At 37.3% G+C, this 18,360-nt stretch overlaps 1 long non-coding RNA gene across 1 annotated transcript in view; it reads left to right on the top strand.

Annotated features, from left to right (window-relative positions):
- The first annotated feature begins 8,019 nt into the window (after nt 1-8,019).
- The window catches only part of LOC148131312 (uncharacterized), an 85,323-nt gene continuing 74,982 nt past the window's right edge, over nt 8,020-18,360 (top strand). The window contains exon 1 of the long non-coding RNA XR_015748717.1: nt 8,020-8,056. This is a non-coding gene — a long non-coding RNA (uncharacterized LOC148131312). The remainder of the gene's footprint in view (nt 8,057-18,360) is intronic.

Consider the following 18,360-nt stretch of genomic DNA (forward strand, 5'->3'; position numbering starts at 1 on the left):
TTCTAATTTAAAGCACAGCTTCACTTCCTATTTGCATTATGTTCAGTGGCATTGTCTGTTGACATAAGGCCTTTATAAGTAATGACCAGCACTTTGAATTGGACTCAGAAAACTACTGGCAGCCTGTGAAGCTCCTGCAGAATATATATGACTTGGCAAAACTGTCCAAGCTGTTATTTGCTGGGCCACTGTATGTTGGATCAGCTACAATAGTCAAAGGCAGCTGCCCCCAAAACTGTGTTTGCAAAATGATGGGAATGTGAATGACTGTTACCATAGCACCAACTTCAAGAAACAGCTACATCTGGTCCATTAGCTGAAGCTGGGTATGAATGCTCTCCTGGCCATTGACTCCACCTACTATTGTAAGAGGAGCTGCAAAATAATTTGACAGATAATCCACTTTTTCTACTTGTAGACAGATTTGAAGTAAATAGTTTTTTCTCCATTTGTTATGGGATCAAATTAGATGACCTAAACCCGGAGAAGATAGAACCTTTTTTTTACTCTTTGTTTCATTTCCTAGTGGATTTTTTTTTCTATAGATAGCAGTGGTTTACTAGGTGGGCTGGGATTCAAGAGCATTGTTTTCAGATGTTCCCCACTGCTACCTGTGGAGTCACTCATTGGGTGAATAGTTTTAAATCTCCAGCAACAGTGCCACTAAGTACCACAAAAAACTACCCTATTCCCAATGGTATTCAGTGTTTTTATGAAATCACTGGGAACAATTATCAAGATATTTGGAGTATAGTGTCCTGAACATATGAAGCATGATTTGTAAGAGCCATGGTGGTGCAGTGGTTAGAATGCATTACTGCAGGCTACTTCTGCTGACTGCCTGTTGCCAGCAGTTCAACAGTTCAAATCTCACCGGCTCAAGGTTGACTCACCTTTCCATTCTTCTAAGGTCAGTAAAATTAGGACCAGATTGTTGGGGGCAATATGCTGACCTCACTTAGAGAGGTCTGTAAGTACTCTGAAGTCTAAGTCAGTGATGGGATTCAAAAATTTTACTACCGGTTCTGTGAGTGTGGCTTGGTGGGTGGGGCAGGGGAAGGATACTGTACAATCTCCAGTCAGGGGTGGTATTTGCCGGTTCTCCGAACTACTCAAAATTTCTGCTACCGGTTCTCCAGAACTGGTCAGAACCTGCTGAATACCACCTCTGGTCTAAGTGCTATTGCTATCATCCTAAATTAAACTTTGATACAATAACCATTAAGGCCCTAAACAACTTCAGACCAAAAGATATATAGTAAAGTGCCTTCTGCCATATACACAGGCAATAATCAGAAAGAGAGGCCATGCCATCCAGTACTCTTAAAATAAAGGATGCACCTTCTTCTTTCAATTTAGACAGATCCTGAAAAAAATTATTCACCTTGGAATGTGACATCATAAGGTAGGATTATTCCGCTACTCATGACCCATTTAATATGTTTTATATATTTGAATACATTTTGTATATGCGTGTACATATGGTTCCCTTTTGAAAGAAATAACACTGTGCAAAGTGAGAAAGCTGATTAAGAAAGAGTAAACCGAATAAAGTTATGACATAAGAAAAAAAAGGAAAGCTAATTAAAGCTAATTAATACAAACACCATTTATCTTTGTACCATTTTGTACTTACAAACCGTATTTGTTTCTCCCATGTACATACATAGCTTCATGTATTGCTTTTGTTCATTACATTTTTTATCCCTCTCTTTTGAGGACCACTTATCCAGCTGTTGTTTCCTTGGTCTTCCCCTTTCTTGTGATCAACCTGTTCTTCCCTCACATATTGATTTGGCAGGCAGATCCTTGCTCATTCTCTGTATATAACCAAGTCACCCCCAGGGTTCTTCTTCCTTTGTACTCATCACTCATGACAAGATTTGGACTGCCCATTTGTCCTTGACGTGTTCTTGTTTTACCACATGCTTCTTAAATACCTCTTGTGGAACAGGGCTGCTTTCACAGTACTTCAGATTGTCAGCTGCATGCCAAGCAAAAGACAGATATTCTCAGTCAACATCTTCTTTTCAGCACATGGCGAATGCCCCATAACTCTTCTTTCTCCAGGTAGAAAAATCATGATTATTTTTGGAAAACTGCAGGCAGTTCTCTGGCAGAGGAGAGACAAGCAAAAAAGCTGTATGTCAGGGAAGGGAAGAGCTAAAATTCTCTTTCAATTAAAATAGAAGTCTGCAAGAAGGATTTTATTGGCAATAATCTCCCACAGAAACAGCCTGTGGGAGTGTCCCTATTCAGACATCAGGCTAGAAACTGTGAGTTTTAGTCCTGCTTTAGGTACAAAACTAACTGGATAACTTTGGGCCAGTCACTATCTCAACTCTAGGAAAGAGGCAACGGCAATTTTTTCCTTGCCAGGAAAACTATAGGGACTAATCCAGGAAGTTGTCAGGAATCAACACTGACATGAAGGCTCAGGAAAACAAAAACAAAACATAAAAATCAACGTCCTATAAAGGTAGCATAAGTTGGAAGGATAATCTATCCTTTACAGAAATAAGAAAAAGCTAAGAATTGTGCTAAGATTCATTTATTTTTCTGAGTGTATTTTTAAGTCTAATCTTTTGCTCTGATGATGCATGCTCAGTCCTTGTGCATTTTACGGAAACTGGAACCTCTTTCACATAAAACATTTGATATTTCAAAACTGTTTACCTTAGTATAGCCTCTTTTTAAATCACATAATAGACTTTCTTTCTCAAAAGCGTACATTTCAGAGGTGGGATTCAGCAGATTCTGTCCAGTTCTGGAGAACGGGTAGTGGAAATTCTGAGTAGTTCGGAAAATCGGCAAATACCATCTCTGACTGGAGATTTTACAGTCTCCTTCCCCACCAAGCTACTCCCACAGAACCAGTAGTAAAAGATTTGAATCCCACCATTGGTACATTTCTCAATTTAGCCCAAAGGTGCTTTTCCAGGAGGCAACTGGACTTCGTTTTTTCTTTGAAGACATTTCGCTTCTCATCCAAGAAGCTTCTTCAGCTCTGACAGGATAGTGGGAAATGGAAGGATTTATAATCCTTGCAGACAGCTGGTCATTTGCATCCTTTTCGAGGGTCATTGAAACACTTGGAGGTTTATCTGTGTCCTCAAGGTTACCTGAGTAGTGACCCTGAAGTCAGGTGACTACTGAATACTCAGTAGTAGCAACTTCCCAAAAGTTGCTCTTTGTTCCATCTTGCACAATTTTGAACAGAATTCTGCAAAAACACCTTGCAAGGCATGTTTAACGAATCCTGCAGTGCTTTTGCATTCACTCTTAGTACCTTTCCTTTTGCCTAAGGGAATAATAAAAACATTGATTCCAATTATTAGGAACAGATGGGACTTCACACATATGATGAACAAGTTACATGGCTGCTCCATTAATGAACCATATCCAAACATTAGCATATCCTCAGCAACACATGCAGACTCACCATGTTTGGTGTTCTCACCATATTTATAATTTCTTTTCCAATATTTTTTATTTGACACCAAGAGTTATAACATTCATTTCAGTTCCCCTACACCACTATCATTCCCAAACAGACTTCTAAAATAGTGCTTCTGTATTATGTCACTTCAACACCATCTCAAATATTTCATAACTTTTATTATTAATTCCGTTCACTAGGGTACCATGTTTAGCCCTTTTTATATATTTCTAAACCATTTAATTTTTCATCATATTTGCATTTCCTCCCACCTTCTTTAATTTGAACAATTCCTTGCTCTTTTCAGCTATATTCTTTATCAGTCTAAAACATGAAAAATAGTTACAGGAACTGGGCATGGCTAGTCTAGTGAAGAGAAGGACCAGGGGAGACATTATAGCAGTCTTCCAATATTTGAGGGGCTGCCACAGAGAGAAAGGGCCCAAGCTATTTTCTAAAGCAGGGATTACCAACCTTTTGGACCTCAGGGACCACCAAACTCATAATTTTAAATCCCACGAACCACTAATATGAATTTTGACTGGCAGTGGCTTGCTGACGTTGGTGGGAAAGTCAGTGCCATATTCCAGAGCTGCAGTAGTCACAGGACTGGCCCTTTGGTCATCCCAGAGCAGCTGCCCCTCCATCTGGGTGCACCGGCCTGCCATGGACTGGAGGAGCTGCTCCGGGATGACCAAAGGGCCAGTCCTGTGACTACTGCAGCTCTGGAATATGGGAGTGACTTTCCCACCAACATCAGCAAGCCATCCAGCGCGTATTTGCCTCCCCTGCCTTTGGTCTTACCTTCCAGTTCCAGCTTGGGTGGCTCTACTCAAGGTAAGATTTGCACTTGGCCGAAGGGTGGGGGCCAGTGGGTGGGTGGGCCATGTGTTCCTGCACAGCCTGGATTAATTGCCTGGGGGGAGTACTTTTGGGGGGGGGACATTTCTCTGCAGATCACCAACATTTTCTCGCGGACCACTAGTAGTCCCTGGCCCACCGGTTGGTGACCACTGTTCTAAAGTGCCTGTAGGCCAGATAAGGAATAATGAATGGAAACTGAACAAGGAGAGATTTAACCTGGAAATAAGGAGAAATTTTCTAACAGTGAGAACAACCCAACCAATAGAACAGCTTGCCCTCAGAAGTTGTGGGAGCTTCATCACTTGAGACTTTCAAGAAGAGATTGGACTGCCATTTGTCAGAAATGGTGATTGGTCTGCCATTTGTCAGAAATGGTGTAGGCAGGGAGTTGGACTAGATGACCTACAAGGTCCCTTCCAATTCAGATTATCTGTTAAATGTACGTATATATCAGCTAAAGAGTCATAGTAAAAGTCTAAAATCAGAAGGCTGCAGGGGAAGTGTAGCAATTGAAGGCAAATGTTTTAGTTGCCCAAAAGTGAACCTCAAATTTTTACGTATTCCGTTCCAGAAATAGGAATTCCCCCTTATAGTCAGGATTTATGGTAACAGTTGTCATAATATTTAAAATGGTTTTTTTTCCACATTATCTATCTTCCCACTACAAAGTTACAGTGTCTTTGACATCTTTTTCCAAAGTGCAAAAAGTTGTTTGGAAGTAAAGTAGAATCAGAATCTCAATCCAATTTTTTTGTCACTAACATCAATCAGTCTTTTATAAGAATCTATATTTCCAAAATAAATTATCTATTTTGACATGCTTTCTAATTAGTCTCTATTATTGAAATTAATGATCAGTGAACTCATCTGAATAATTCCAAATTGGCAAACTAATCTATTTTCTGAAACCGAGTCAGAAAATGCATTCTCTCCTCGGACTCCCATTTTAATTTGGCTCTATTGTTATTCTAAAGGATGGAAGAGACCATACACAGCTCTGTCCCAACCAGGTAGACCCCAAAAGTTTTTCTCTCTTATTCCTTGTACAAAAGACAACTTTGGAGACTATTTCAATCTTTATTATTGACTTTGGAGAAATATTTTTGTCAACCTTCAGGTAGAACACAGACTAGCTATATAGCATAGCTGGCCTGGCTTCTAGCTTCCTTCTCTAGAATTTTCCACCGGAGATATGTTAGCTCACTTAGCTTAAGGAGAATATGGGACTTGCCAATCACCCCTGCCCTAGATTTGTACTCCAAACATTGAGATGTTGTCTTAGTATCCTTTTAGATAGGAAGAGACAGTAATAAATTGAAATTAAGAGCCAATATAGAAATTCAATTTATAATTACTCATCTTGAAATGCTGCTGGTGGTTACTATGAATAGGAGAAGTCCTGTTGTTATAGATTTCACTTCAGAGTTCTGTGAATAGCATTATTCACATGGGTTGCCTTGAGCGATAATTTGCCAGAATTTTAAATCTGACAAGGTTGGTTAAAGGTAGGTTATTTCAGTAAATTGTGCATTACCATGGAAACTGCCTATCTGAAATATTCCTTCTGATCTGAATGATTATAATAAAAATCAATAAAATTAAAGTATTTTTCCATATTCTTATGTAACACTAAGCCAGATGTTCTCAGGCTGCAATAGCATGATCAGACACACACACACAAACACACCCCACCCTATTGTGGTTAGGGTTGTGCAAGAAATTAATATGCCACTTTTAATCATTAAATATTATTCTCTGCGTCACAGGGGATCCCGTACATTTAAAACTATGACTGCCTTCTGCAGGCCTGAACAGACAAAGCAGGCAGCTGTGGCCCGAGGACATTTCTGCAGAATTCTAACTTTGCCTGTGCAAGCAAGGGAGGGAAACCAAAACTCAATCTTCCTTTTGCTAGGACAGCTTGTATCTGGGCTACATAGAAAAGCAGGGTGCAAAACCCACACTGAGTTTTGATAAGCCACTTTGCCTATACAATCAGATTTTTTTTAATGCAATCCGTTAAAAAAATATTTTAAAATGTCGCCTACGAACTTTGAAGGTTGGGTACTAGAGGGAACCAGAAGGAATGAAATATTACAATGAAAGAAGATTGCTGAAATCTGACACTAAGACAAAATGGAGCAAAATACTGGTGCCTTGAAGCAGGGGTCCCCAACCACTGGTCCCCGGACCGGTACCGGTCCGTGGATCATTTTTTACCGGGCCGCAAAGCTTGGGGCGCCGCCATCTTGTTTCGATGGTGCTTCCGGGTTTTTGGTTGCTTCCGGGTTTTCAGTTGGAAAGCGGCATTTGGGTGCTCGCGCCTTAGTTTCGTCAAAGGGGGGCGCTTCGAACAAAGAGCCATCCCGATGGCGGTGGAGTCTTGTGTTACTCAGGTACCGGTCCATGGAAGAATAAATAATCGTGAAACCGGTCCCTGGTTCAAAAAAGGTTGGGGGCACTTCCTTGAAGGATATTTTTGAACAATGGACCCGGAAGTTAATTTTAAGAATTGTTGCTGTTTTACATAGATTGTATTTAAAAAGGTATTATGGAAGAAGAACAAGTTTTACCAGATAAGTCTGAGACAGATTTGAAGCTGGATTTAAAAATGACAGGCTACAAAGATTTTTTTTTAAAAAAGGAGTTAGACTAGATATACAAATGAAAACAGATGTTATATCAAAAAAGTTACACAAATAACACACCAAGATTGTGACCTGGATACCTTTCCTTTATTGAATTTACAAAAGAGACTTGTTAAAGCTTTGAAGAATTTTGTGTGAATTGACAAAGAAAAGAAAAGAAAAGAAATCAAGTTCTATGACATTGTTTGAAAAAAAGATTAAGATTGTTAGAAGTAAAAGGAACGAATATAAAGATATAAATAGATAGGTTGTTGTCTCTGGTAATCTTAATGGATTTTTGCTAATCAGAAAGCTAAACCAAGATTGTAAGGATTTCTTTATAAATAATAGATGGTTTATGGGAAGAAGAGATCATTTGTTGTTTTTTAAGAGAAGGTGATATTACTAAAATTGTTTATTTTTTGTTGCGATGAAGGGGGAGGTCACTTTTTTATATGTTTCTTTTCTTTTGCTCTATTATATTATTATTTTTTCTGTTTTCCTTTCTACTTTTCCTTTCGTACACCTTTTTGTTCTTCTTTTTTAGCTCCTATGAGTTTTTATGTCTTTATTTTTAATGTTTAACAAAATTACTACAAAAAAGGACATTAAGAACATTTTAGCTAGGTAATGATCACTGAATCTTAGTCATTTTCAACGGAATATTACATTTCACACACCCACAAAAGATTGCTATTGCAAAAATAGCAACTATCAAAAAATCATAAACCAAGCACAAAAAAGTCTACCTCCTTAGGTTTCATTTGATACTTTACTTTTTTTTCCTGGACTGGGGGGTGGGGATGTGGGTGAAACAGGGGAAGGGCATAGAAAAGCTGGAATCATGATACTTCAGATCAAACTCTGACTAGCTGAATATGCCTAATAGCACCTACTGTTACATTTCATAATAAAAGATTGCAAATACGAATATTGACCTGGAGATAAGTTATCTTTTTGGCAAGATTCCCTTACAACAGCTAGCACATTTAATATTATTGCAAGTCAGCTTTTCCAATGTTTCCCATACTACAGCAACTTTATATGTTGGGATCTTAATGTTCTCTAAATTTGATAGTTTTCCTGCAGTTCAGAGAACACCAAGAATTCAACAGTTCTACCCTGAGTATGTATAATGTCTGTTATTCGAATGTTATATGCCTACAGAAAGAGATTAGTTACTTCAGGGGGGGAAAGCCACAAATGTACCCAATGTTCCAATGCAAATATTTTTTATTTATTTATTTATTTCTTCGATTTGTCAATCGCTTACAAGATAATAGGTATAAATATAAACATGAGTAAAAATACAGGAAATAGGTACGAATAAATGGGGACAATAGGACAGGGACGGGAGGCACGATGGTGCACTTATGCACGCCCCTTAGCGTGCATTGGAATATACCAATGTTGTAAGCAAAATGTGAAATTTTGCTTCCAGGTTTGGAATTTAAAACTTTAAAAATGTGTTGACATGTATACCTTGAATGTTTGATTGGAAAGCACCTATTTTAAAATGTTATAAGTTGCCAGATATAACATGGAAGTAGTCCTTGACTTATGATCCAGTTGGGATCAAAATTTATGTTGCTAAGCAAGGCAGTTATTGAGTCAAGTCTGACTTTATAACTTTTGACATGGTTGTTAAGTAAATCACTGCAGTTGTTAAATGAATCATGAACATTAAGTTAATTTGACTTCCCCCATTGACTTTGCTTGTGGGAAGCTGGCTGGGAAGGTCACATCACATGACCTCAGAATGTTGCAATGGTCATAAATCACTTTGTTTCAGTGCTGTTATATCTTCATTAAGTGAGTGGACATAAGTCAAGAACTAGCTGTACTATTATTATGGCAATTGCCAAAAACAAAGAATCAACACTGAAATTTAAGACAGTGTCTCTTTTTTAAAAAGTGGCTATGTGCCATTAAGTCAATACCAACTCTTAGAGGCCGATTGTTGTCAAGGACAGTCTCCCCGTCTACTTCTTCAATGGAGCATCATACCTGCTGTCGTTGATTAATTTCATTTTACTGCTTCTCTTTTTCCTTCCATCTTTCCAAATATTATAGAATTCTCAAGAGAGCCATGCTCAAAATATAATAAGAAAACTTTGATTTGTTTTATGATCCACTGGTTCATATTCTTGGCTAATCATGGTATTCTCATGAGTCTTTTCTAATACCAAAATTCAGAGCATCAATACTATTTCATCCTGATTCTTACAAAAGGGCAATTTTATTCCACAAAGTGTCACAGGGGAAAAGCTGTTGTCCGCATGATTCTTATGATATTGTAGATAGAGGCACCTTGTGGCATCTGAATATATTTTTCAAAATTTGCATTGCTCTTTTACCAAGTCCCAGTCTGGGACCATTATTTAGTCAATTCTAAAAGACAGAAAATATCCACCACTTCAGTATCTTCACTGTCAGTTTTAAGGACAGCACCTATTGCCATTAATTTAGTCTTCTTTATAGTTCATTTCAGCTTCATCATCATAGTACAGGTTATTTAAGTTTGTACCTCCAGTTCCAAAACTATGCTTGCCTTACAATCCACCTATCCTCAATATATAATTAGCATAGAGATTGAATAAGTAAGGAAAAACTATATAGATTCTCTGCTTTACCAGCCTGAGGCTAGTCCATTTCTATGTGTTCCGTCGTGACTGTCCTGTATATGGGTTTCACATGAGGACAACGACAGTTATGAGAATATCTGTTAGTACATATTAAAAAAACAGTCACAGCAATTTCTAGAGGAATACTACTTGGAAAATATGAGAAAGCAGTATATGAAGCAGTATATCACTGCTTCAGATTCAATACAATTTTAAATAACCTCAGTGGAAATAAATTGTTTTGGAAAATCTGGGTCTGAGATACTGAGTATTTCTGTTTCTCAGGGAGTGTCAGAGGAGAGGGGGGCGGAAAACCTGGGAATTAGGATACAAAGGAAATTAAAACTGGGAGATTGACAACCTGAATAGGGTGGCCTTGAAAGATGGGCCTCTTCCTGCATCATTAAAAGTTATGTAGGTCAGAGAATTAAGCAGGCATGCTCTTACAAATCCCGTTTCTGTGTGATTATTGATGGTACAGCATGAACCCTGTTGGTTAGCCAACTTCTTGTTCTTAGCTAAGAAAACCAATAATTCTTAATGTAACTGGGATATTTGCTTTCATCCAGGCATTTCCTTTTCATCTTAACTGGTCGCTTCTGAACTGGAATCTACTGCAAGAAATTTATTTTATTGTATTTTATTTATTTGTTTGTTAAACGATTATAAGATAATAGGTATAAGTATAAACATAGTTATGAATACATGAAATGGATACATATAAGAAAAATAAAAAGAAACAATAGGACAGAGATGGCAGGCACGTTGGTGCGCTTATGCACGCCCCCTACAGACCTCTTAGGAAAGGGGTGAGGTCAATACTAGACAGTCTATGGTTAAAGTTTTTGGGGTTTGGGGAAGAAACCACAGAGTCAGCCAGAGTATTCCAGACATTGACCACTCTGTTGCTGAAGTCGTATTTCCTGCAATCAAGTTTGGTGTGGTTAACCATGAGTTTGTATCTATTGTGTGCTCTTGTATTGTTATGATTGAAGCTGAAGTATTCATTGACAGGTAGGACATTGCAATGTATGATTTTATATACTATACTTAGATCGGACTGAAGGCAGCATAGTTCTAGGTTTTCTAGGTCTAGAATTTCAAGTCTGGTGGCATAAGGTTTTCTGCAATGAGTAGAGGAGTGGAGAACTCTTCTTGTGAAATATTTCTGGACTTTTTCAACTGTATTAATATCAGATACATAATGCGGGTTCCAGACTGATGAGCTGTATTCAAGTATTGGTCTAGCAAATGTTTTGTACGCTCTAATTAGTAGTGTGATATTACCAGAGAAAAAGCTACACAGGATTAGGTTAACAACTCTTAATGTCTTTTTGGCTATGTGGTTACAGTGGGCTCTAGAACTTAGATCTTTAGAGATGAGTACTCCAAGGTCCTTGACAGAGTTTGGAACATCAACAAGGTCTTGACTATTCAGCTTGTATTTTATTTTCTGATTATTATTTTTTTGCCAATATGTAGAAATTTACCAAAGATTACCTGGTTTTCTGCTCCATTCAGAACTGTGTTTACTTGTCACTTGTCATTTTGTATGGGATTAGTTGTGTTTATCTTCTTCAGCGAAGAAAGTGAGGAAGTAGAATGGTTCCCCAAAATGCAAATTACATGCTACTCAATGGGGGGATTGTGACATAACAGGTGCCCTCAATTTTTTTTCTCTGTCAAGCTGAAAATTAGCAGGTAAATCTCTTCTCTTGCTTCTGTATTAGCCAGGGCTAAATTTTAAAGCGCAGGCCATAATAGCTGAGGAGAAAATGATATCCACTGATGTCTGTTTTCTCTTCCAGATGATGAAAAGCATGCTTTCTCCTGATATACAGAAAATGGGCAAATCACAGTAGCTGTACTCTTGAATCTATCGGGCTGACTAATAGAATGGACTGGAGTTCATCTAGAATTTCAAAAGCTAAGCAAGATACAAAGAGATACCACCATGGCAACGGTTCCACTTCACAAGAAAATATATATAGGAGGAAAAAAATACATCTTGGCCAACAGGAGATATATATATATATATATATATATATATATATATATATATATATATATATATATATATATATATATATATATATATATATATATATCTCCTGTTGGCCAAATGTAATTTTTTTCTCAAGGGTTTCTGAAAATCAAAATAGGCAGAACTTTGAGTTGGGGAATTTTTCCTCCAAAATTTGTCTAAACTGAGGGACCCTCCTGAACACAGGAACTATCTTGAATTTCTCCCAAAGAATGACTTGCATTATGCTCTTCTTCTTCTTCTTTTTTTTGTTGTAAATTTTATTGGTTTTTAAAAACAAACATAAACAAACAAAACATAAAACATAAAAATATAAAACATCTTTTTTGAAAGCAGCATAGTCCTGGGTTACATCTCTTTGTACAGACACAAATTCAAGTTCATGCTCATTTTTATATTCCATTCCATATCTTATTACTATTCTACATTTTCTATATAGCTTCTCCCCTCTTTTAACTTTCTTAATTTTATTTTATTTATTTCATCTCAATTCAAATCATTGTACTTATATTCTTTGTCTGTCCTGTTTCAACTGTCTACTATCTTTTCTCATTAAACAAAATTTCTCCTGTAATCACTGATTGGAATATGATGCCTTTATATCTTTCCCCTAAAATTATAACACTTAATATAATACATAACTTCCATTCGGATTCTGCTTCGTACATTCTAAAACAACACAATCTATTTTGAAAAAAGAAAAAATTATAAATGTATAATATAATTAAAACAACAATCCATTCCAATTCAATTCTATCATTAATATTAATATTCATTTAAATCTTAACATTTTACACATTACTTTTCAGATAAATATCATACTTCTATGGGAACACTTATAAACTTTCCATAGTTAATTCCCCCCCACTTCACTTATATTTTATAAAACATTGAGTAATTAAAATGTTCCCGTTCCTTCCTAATTCAATTCTCTCATTTATTTTATTTCATTTATTTTGTTCACAAAAGTTTCACTAAATTACACTGACTATTTTATCCCTCTTTTTAATCATATGTTGTTTCCAATTTTCTAACATTATTCCTATTACAGATATAACAATACAATCTTATGTACCTTCACAGAATCCCTTTTTCAGTTAAATTTTCACCCATTATCTCTGAATAGGTCCTGTTTCTTTACATCTTGCTCCAAACCTTTGTAACTTCTCTTCCTTTCCTTCTTCCCTTTCTTCTTCTCTCTCCCCTAGGAACTATCTTGAATTTCTCCCAAAGAATGACTTGCATTATGCTCTTCTATTAACTCTTTTTGATTAAATCTTTTTTCAGCCAGTCAATTTCACTGAGATTTCTCTCCCTCCTATTCTGTCAACTCATCAACTAACAACTCAAAGGCAGTGACTACTGTTCAGGTCATATCTAAATCATTTGTTTTCTTAGCAAACCTTTGCTCAGATAAGGATTCCTGAGGTTGTAATTGTAATCCTACTTCAGGAAGAGAGCACCTTGGTTTTACTGCTCGTATCTGGCTTGTTTCCCTCAACCCCCATCAGTTATTCATTGTTAATGTTTCCCCAGTAGATCTCCTGCACATTCATTCATTTCAAGTAAAAAATAGGAATGTTGCTGTGATGGCGGATTATTAATTTATCTTTGAGATTTATCTCTCAAAGACTGGTAATGTAGGACACTACCACCCATATTCTCGAAGCTGAATAGGGAGTGGATCTGGGGAGATGTAGGGACAAGGGTGGGTCTGAAAGATGTACACACTCCTCACAAATCCTCCAATTGACAGAGTGATGGGTTTTGGGTTAGACATATATTGTCAGAGAAGACAACACTGGTAATCCACATATATTTATACAATAAAATCACCAGGGATCATCTTGCAGTGACAGTTAAGAGAATTCTGCATAAAGTATTAAATTGTTTACAGTTTTTTCACTTATATAAGTTCATTTGATTCATTGTTCAAAAGTTGCAAACCAATACATTGTTCTATTCTATACCTTTCCCATGTTCTAACAAGTGATGTTAGCATATAAATATTCAAGAAATTAGTGCTGCATTGTGGTTAAGGTATGAACTATGAGCAAAGAGACTCAGGTTCTATTCTTCCCTTAGGCATGGAAGTTGGCAGGGTGACTGTGCCAATCACTCTCTTTCTTTCTCAGCTGTAGAGTAAACGGAGAAATTGGAAAATATCCATCTTCTAATTTGTATTGGTTTTATCCTGCAATGAATTGATTTGGGCAGATTTGGGAGAGAAGAAGAAAGGAAGATAAAGAACTTTCAAGGCAGAAAATAGTTTGGTGGTAGCAGAAAAAAAACCCAGTAGATCTCTGGGTTATGAGTGACCAGGCCAAGCAGAATGATGTGATCTAAAGCAGGGGTCACCAACCTTTTGGACCTCAGGAGCCACCAAACTCATAATTTTAGATCCCAGGGACCACTAACTGGTTCTGTGGGCATGGCCTAATTTGTGGGTGTGGCTTGGTGGTCATGTGACTGGCTGGGCATGGCTTGTATTTAAATATTATAAATATTTATATAAATATTGAATTTTTTATAAAAAAAGAGCAACTTTTACCCAAAATCAGGCAAGGCAGGCAGGCAGATTGAGTTGCTCACAGAATCACAGATTCATTCAGAAATCTATCTGCCATTGGCTAGCTCAGTCTGTCACATAAAATTTGCTTGCAAGCAAACTCATAAAATTTGCTAGCAAGCAAACTCACAAAATTAACTCACAACACACCATGCATGTAAATATTGAATTTTTTATTTAAAAAAAGAGCAACTTTTACCCAAAATCACACAAAGCAGGCAGATTGAATTGCTCACAGAATCACAGATTCATTCAGAAATCTATCTATCTGCCATTGGCTAGCTCAGTCTGTCACATAAAATTTGCTTGCACGCAAACTCATAAAATTAACTCACGACACACCATGCATGTAAATATTGAATTTTTTATAAAAAAGAGCAACTTTTACCCAAAATCAGGCAAAGCAGGCAGATTGAGTTGCTCACAGAATCATTCAGTGATCTATCTATCTGCCATCGGCTAGCTCAGTCTCTCAAATTTTCTTGCCGTGAGTCTGCACTGAATTTGCTTGCAAGCAAACCTTCATATGGAAGGTTTCATATGAAGCAAACCTTCATATGGAACCTCCTAAAGGAGGTTCGGCTGTGCTTAGCTAGAAAGCAAGAAATCCAACCGTTTCATGCTTCCTAACTAATCTAAATTTCCTGGCACAGCAGAACAGATGATGGTCGGAAAAAGAAAAAATGGCAATTTTAGCAGGCAAGTTTGCTGGGTAAGGAGTGAGTGGGCGGGGAGGGTTCCCACGGGCCATGTGGGCAGCACAGCCTTCTGTTTCTGCGCAGCCTGGATTAATTGCTTTGGGGGGGTGCTCTGGGGGTGAGATTTCTGTGCGGCCCACCAAAATTTTCTCACGGCCCACCGGTTGGCAACCGCTGATCTAAAGCTATACCCTTAAAGAGACTAGAACTCAATTTTAACTTTAAACTGGATGATGGTATCCCAGATTACCCATTTCAGGTGGGGGCCACATCTGGATAAGTCTAAGATATGGACATATATGGAGCCATATAAATCAATGAATTAAATAGACACTACTGTAAAACAGACAGTACAACATTGTAAGTCAGTCTTGTGCACTGAGAAGGGTGATCAGTAACAACAAAAAAGTCCTCTAGGGATTGACTGGATGTCTTCAGCTTAGATTTGCTAGCAATATTATTGTACAACCTGATTATACATTTATAATCAGGTTGTACAATAATACTGTTGAACACAACTTATGTTCCTTTCCTCAGATTGGCTTATGTATGCATTGGATAATAACAGCCTGGTTCAGAATGGGACTTTTTTTTTCAAAGAAAAGCTGATTTCCCCCCCAGAAATCAGCCTCAGTCTAGGAGGGCCAAATATCAGGAAATGAACCAGTTTGACCAATACAGGAGAACAAAAACAGGGAACCAGTCTGAGTTTTATTTATTTATTTATTTGATTTGCCAATTGTTTACAAGATAATAAGTATAAATGTATACATAGTTGTGAATACATGAAATGGGTACATATAAGAAAAATAAAAGAATAAGAGAAACAATAGGACAGGGACGGTAGGCACGTTGGTGCGCTTATGCACGCCCCCTACAGACCTCTTAGGAAAGGGGTGAGGTCAATAGTAGACAGTCTAAGGTTAAAGTTTTTGGGGTTTGGGGAAGAGACTACAGAGTCGGGTAGAGTATTCCAGACATTGACCACTCTATTGCTGAAGTCGTATTTCCTGCAATCAAGTTTGGTGCGGTTTACTTTGAGTTTGTATCTATTGTGTGCTCTTGTGTTGTTATGGTTGAAGCTGAAGTATTCATTGACAGGTAGGACATTGCAATGTATGATTTTATATACCATGCTTAAGTTAGACCGAAGGCAGCGTAATTCAAGGTTTTCAAGTTCTAGAATTTCAAGTCTGGTGGCATAAGGTATTCTACAACGAGTAGAGGAGTGGAGAACTCTTCTTGTGAAATATTTCTGGACTTTCTCAATTGTGCTAATATCAGATACGTAGTGTGGGTTCCAGACTGATGAACTGTATTCGAGTATTGGTCTAGCAAATGTTTTGTATGCTCTGGTTAGTAGTGTGATATTACCAGAGAAAAGCTACGTAGGATTAGGTTAACAACTCTTAATGCCTTTTTGGCTATGTAGTTGCAGTGGGCTCTAGCACTTAGATCATTAGAGGTGAGTATTCCAAGGTCCTTTACAGAGCTTGAGTCATCAACAAGATCTTGACTATTCAGCTTGTATTTTATTTTCTGATTTTTTTGCCAATATATAAGACAGAGCATTTATTTGTTGAGATTTGAAGTTGCCATTTGTTTGACCACTCTGATACATAGTCAAGATCTTTTTGTAGGGTAGCAGTATTGTCTGTGGTATTGAACAGCTTTACATCATCAGCGAAGAGAAACGCAATTGCTCTTAATATGATCACAGAGGTCGTTTATGTAGAGTATGAAGAGAGTTGGTCCTATAACACTGCCTTGGGGAACACCACTATTGACAGGTACTGGATTTGATAGGACGCTCCCGATTTTGACCATTTGTTGTCTGTTTGACAGGAATGCTTCTATCCAGTTATTCAGTTGTCCAGAGATACCATAGGATTTTATTTTTAGGAGTAGTTTGTCGTGTACCACTGAATCAAAGGCTTTACAGCAGTTTGCCTGCCCTGTCTTAGAGGGGAAGAGTCTGGTTTCATTACCGTATTTCATAAACAAGCAAAAGAAGAATTGCAAAACCAAATTCAATCTTTATATAGAATTGTAAGCTCAAGTGAATAATTTCTTTTTGTGATGATCATTGCAGTTGATTCTTCTTCATTCCCTGAATTAAAATTGGCAAGAATTGCAGGGAATGAACATTAGATGTGTTAAACAGTGAAGTGTCATTCTTAACAATCAGCAATTGTTTGTTTTCTTTTCCAAAGGCCTTTTTTAAACAAATGTCCTGAAGCAATAACCATGATGCCTGTATACAAGCACATCTGGGATGGAATAGATTTTCAAGTACATTTTAAAACTAACAATCTTTCAGCATCATATTTATATCCTGAGCTGGAAATTTCTGAGCTGTAAACCATCCAAAATGTAATTATTTTGAGCTAATGACAACCCCAAATTATAAAATATGTGAGTTTTCTTTTCTTCTTTTTTTAAAATAAACTAGGTAGTTATATGGTTATGAATAAAATTATCCTTTTTCAGAATGAGGCATGCTGCATCCATACAGATACATGAACTGATTGCTAAACAAAGCACATGTGTTTTACTGGGCTATACAAAAAGGGTCAGATAGTAAATACTTGGCAGCATAAAGCTTCAGATAAATGTATAATCAGGCAGCTTCCAAAGAATTTTTTCTTTTCAGAAGAAAAAAGGCATCAGATACCAGATAGAGACAAATTTTTAGTGGCTCAGAGCCCCTGGCATGCTGTTAATCTTTAACTAGCTTTGATTATTCTGTTGCTGCTGTAGCCCAGTGCCGCTAACCACTAAATAGCGGATTCGTGTGCTTTATGTAGTGGCTCAGCTCTGCCCTCAACCAGCTAACAAAATTCCAGAAAATTTATCAATTGGCTCTTTTGAGTGGTATGGGAGGCTCCAGCACTCTGCTGCTGGGAGCTGAACATAACATACATATATCGTTTTGAAGGATGAGAGCTGCAATGGCTGAAACCAAGTTTCTTTTTCTTCTTCTTTGAAACATTAACTTTTTTTGTATAAAGCCTTAACTTGCACTCAATTTGTATGAATAGAATAGAATAGAATAGAATAGAATAGAATAGAATAGAATAGAATAGAATTCTTTATTGACCAAGTGACACAAGGAATTTGTCTTGGTGCAAATGCTCTCAGTGTGCATAAAAGAAAAGACACATTCATCAAGAGTCAAGAATCACAAAGTACAACACTTAATAATAGTCATAGGGTACAATAAGCAATCAAATCATACTAGGAAACAGTCAATAAAAAACGTAACGATACAAGCAACAAGGTTACAAGTCATACAGTCACAAGTGGGAGGAGATGGGTGAAAGGAAGGATGGGAGGTTTAATAGTAATAGTAATGCAGACTTAATAGTTTGACAGTGTTGAGGGAACTTTGTTCTAAGGTCTTTGAGGAACTTGAGTTGTCTGCCTTTGCTTCATATGCTCAAAGGCATTCCGTTTCCTATGACAGAACGTCTGGAGCACCAGACCTTCATAATC

This window comes from Notechis scutatus, chromosome 3 (assembly GCF_049901735.1).
Source record: "Notechis scutatus isolate UNSWTSFEM ecotype Mainland chromosome 3, rNotScu1.2, whole genome shotgun sequence".
Lineage (NCBI taxonomy): Eukaryota > Metazoa > Chordata > Lepidosauria > Squamata > Elapidae > Notechis > Notechis scutatus.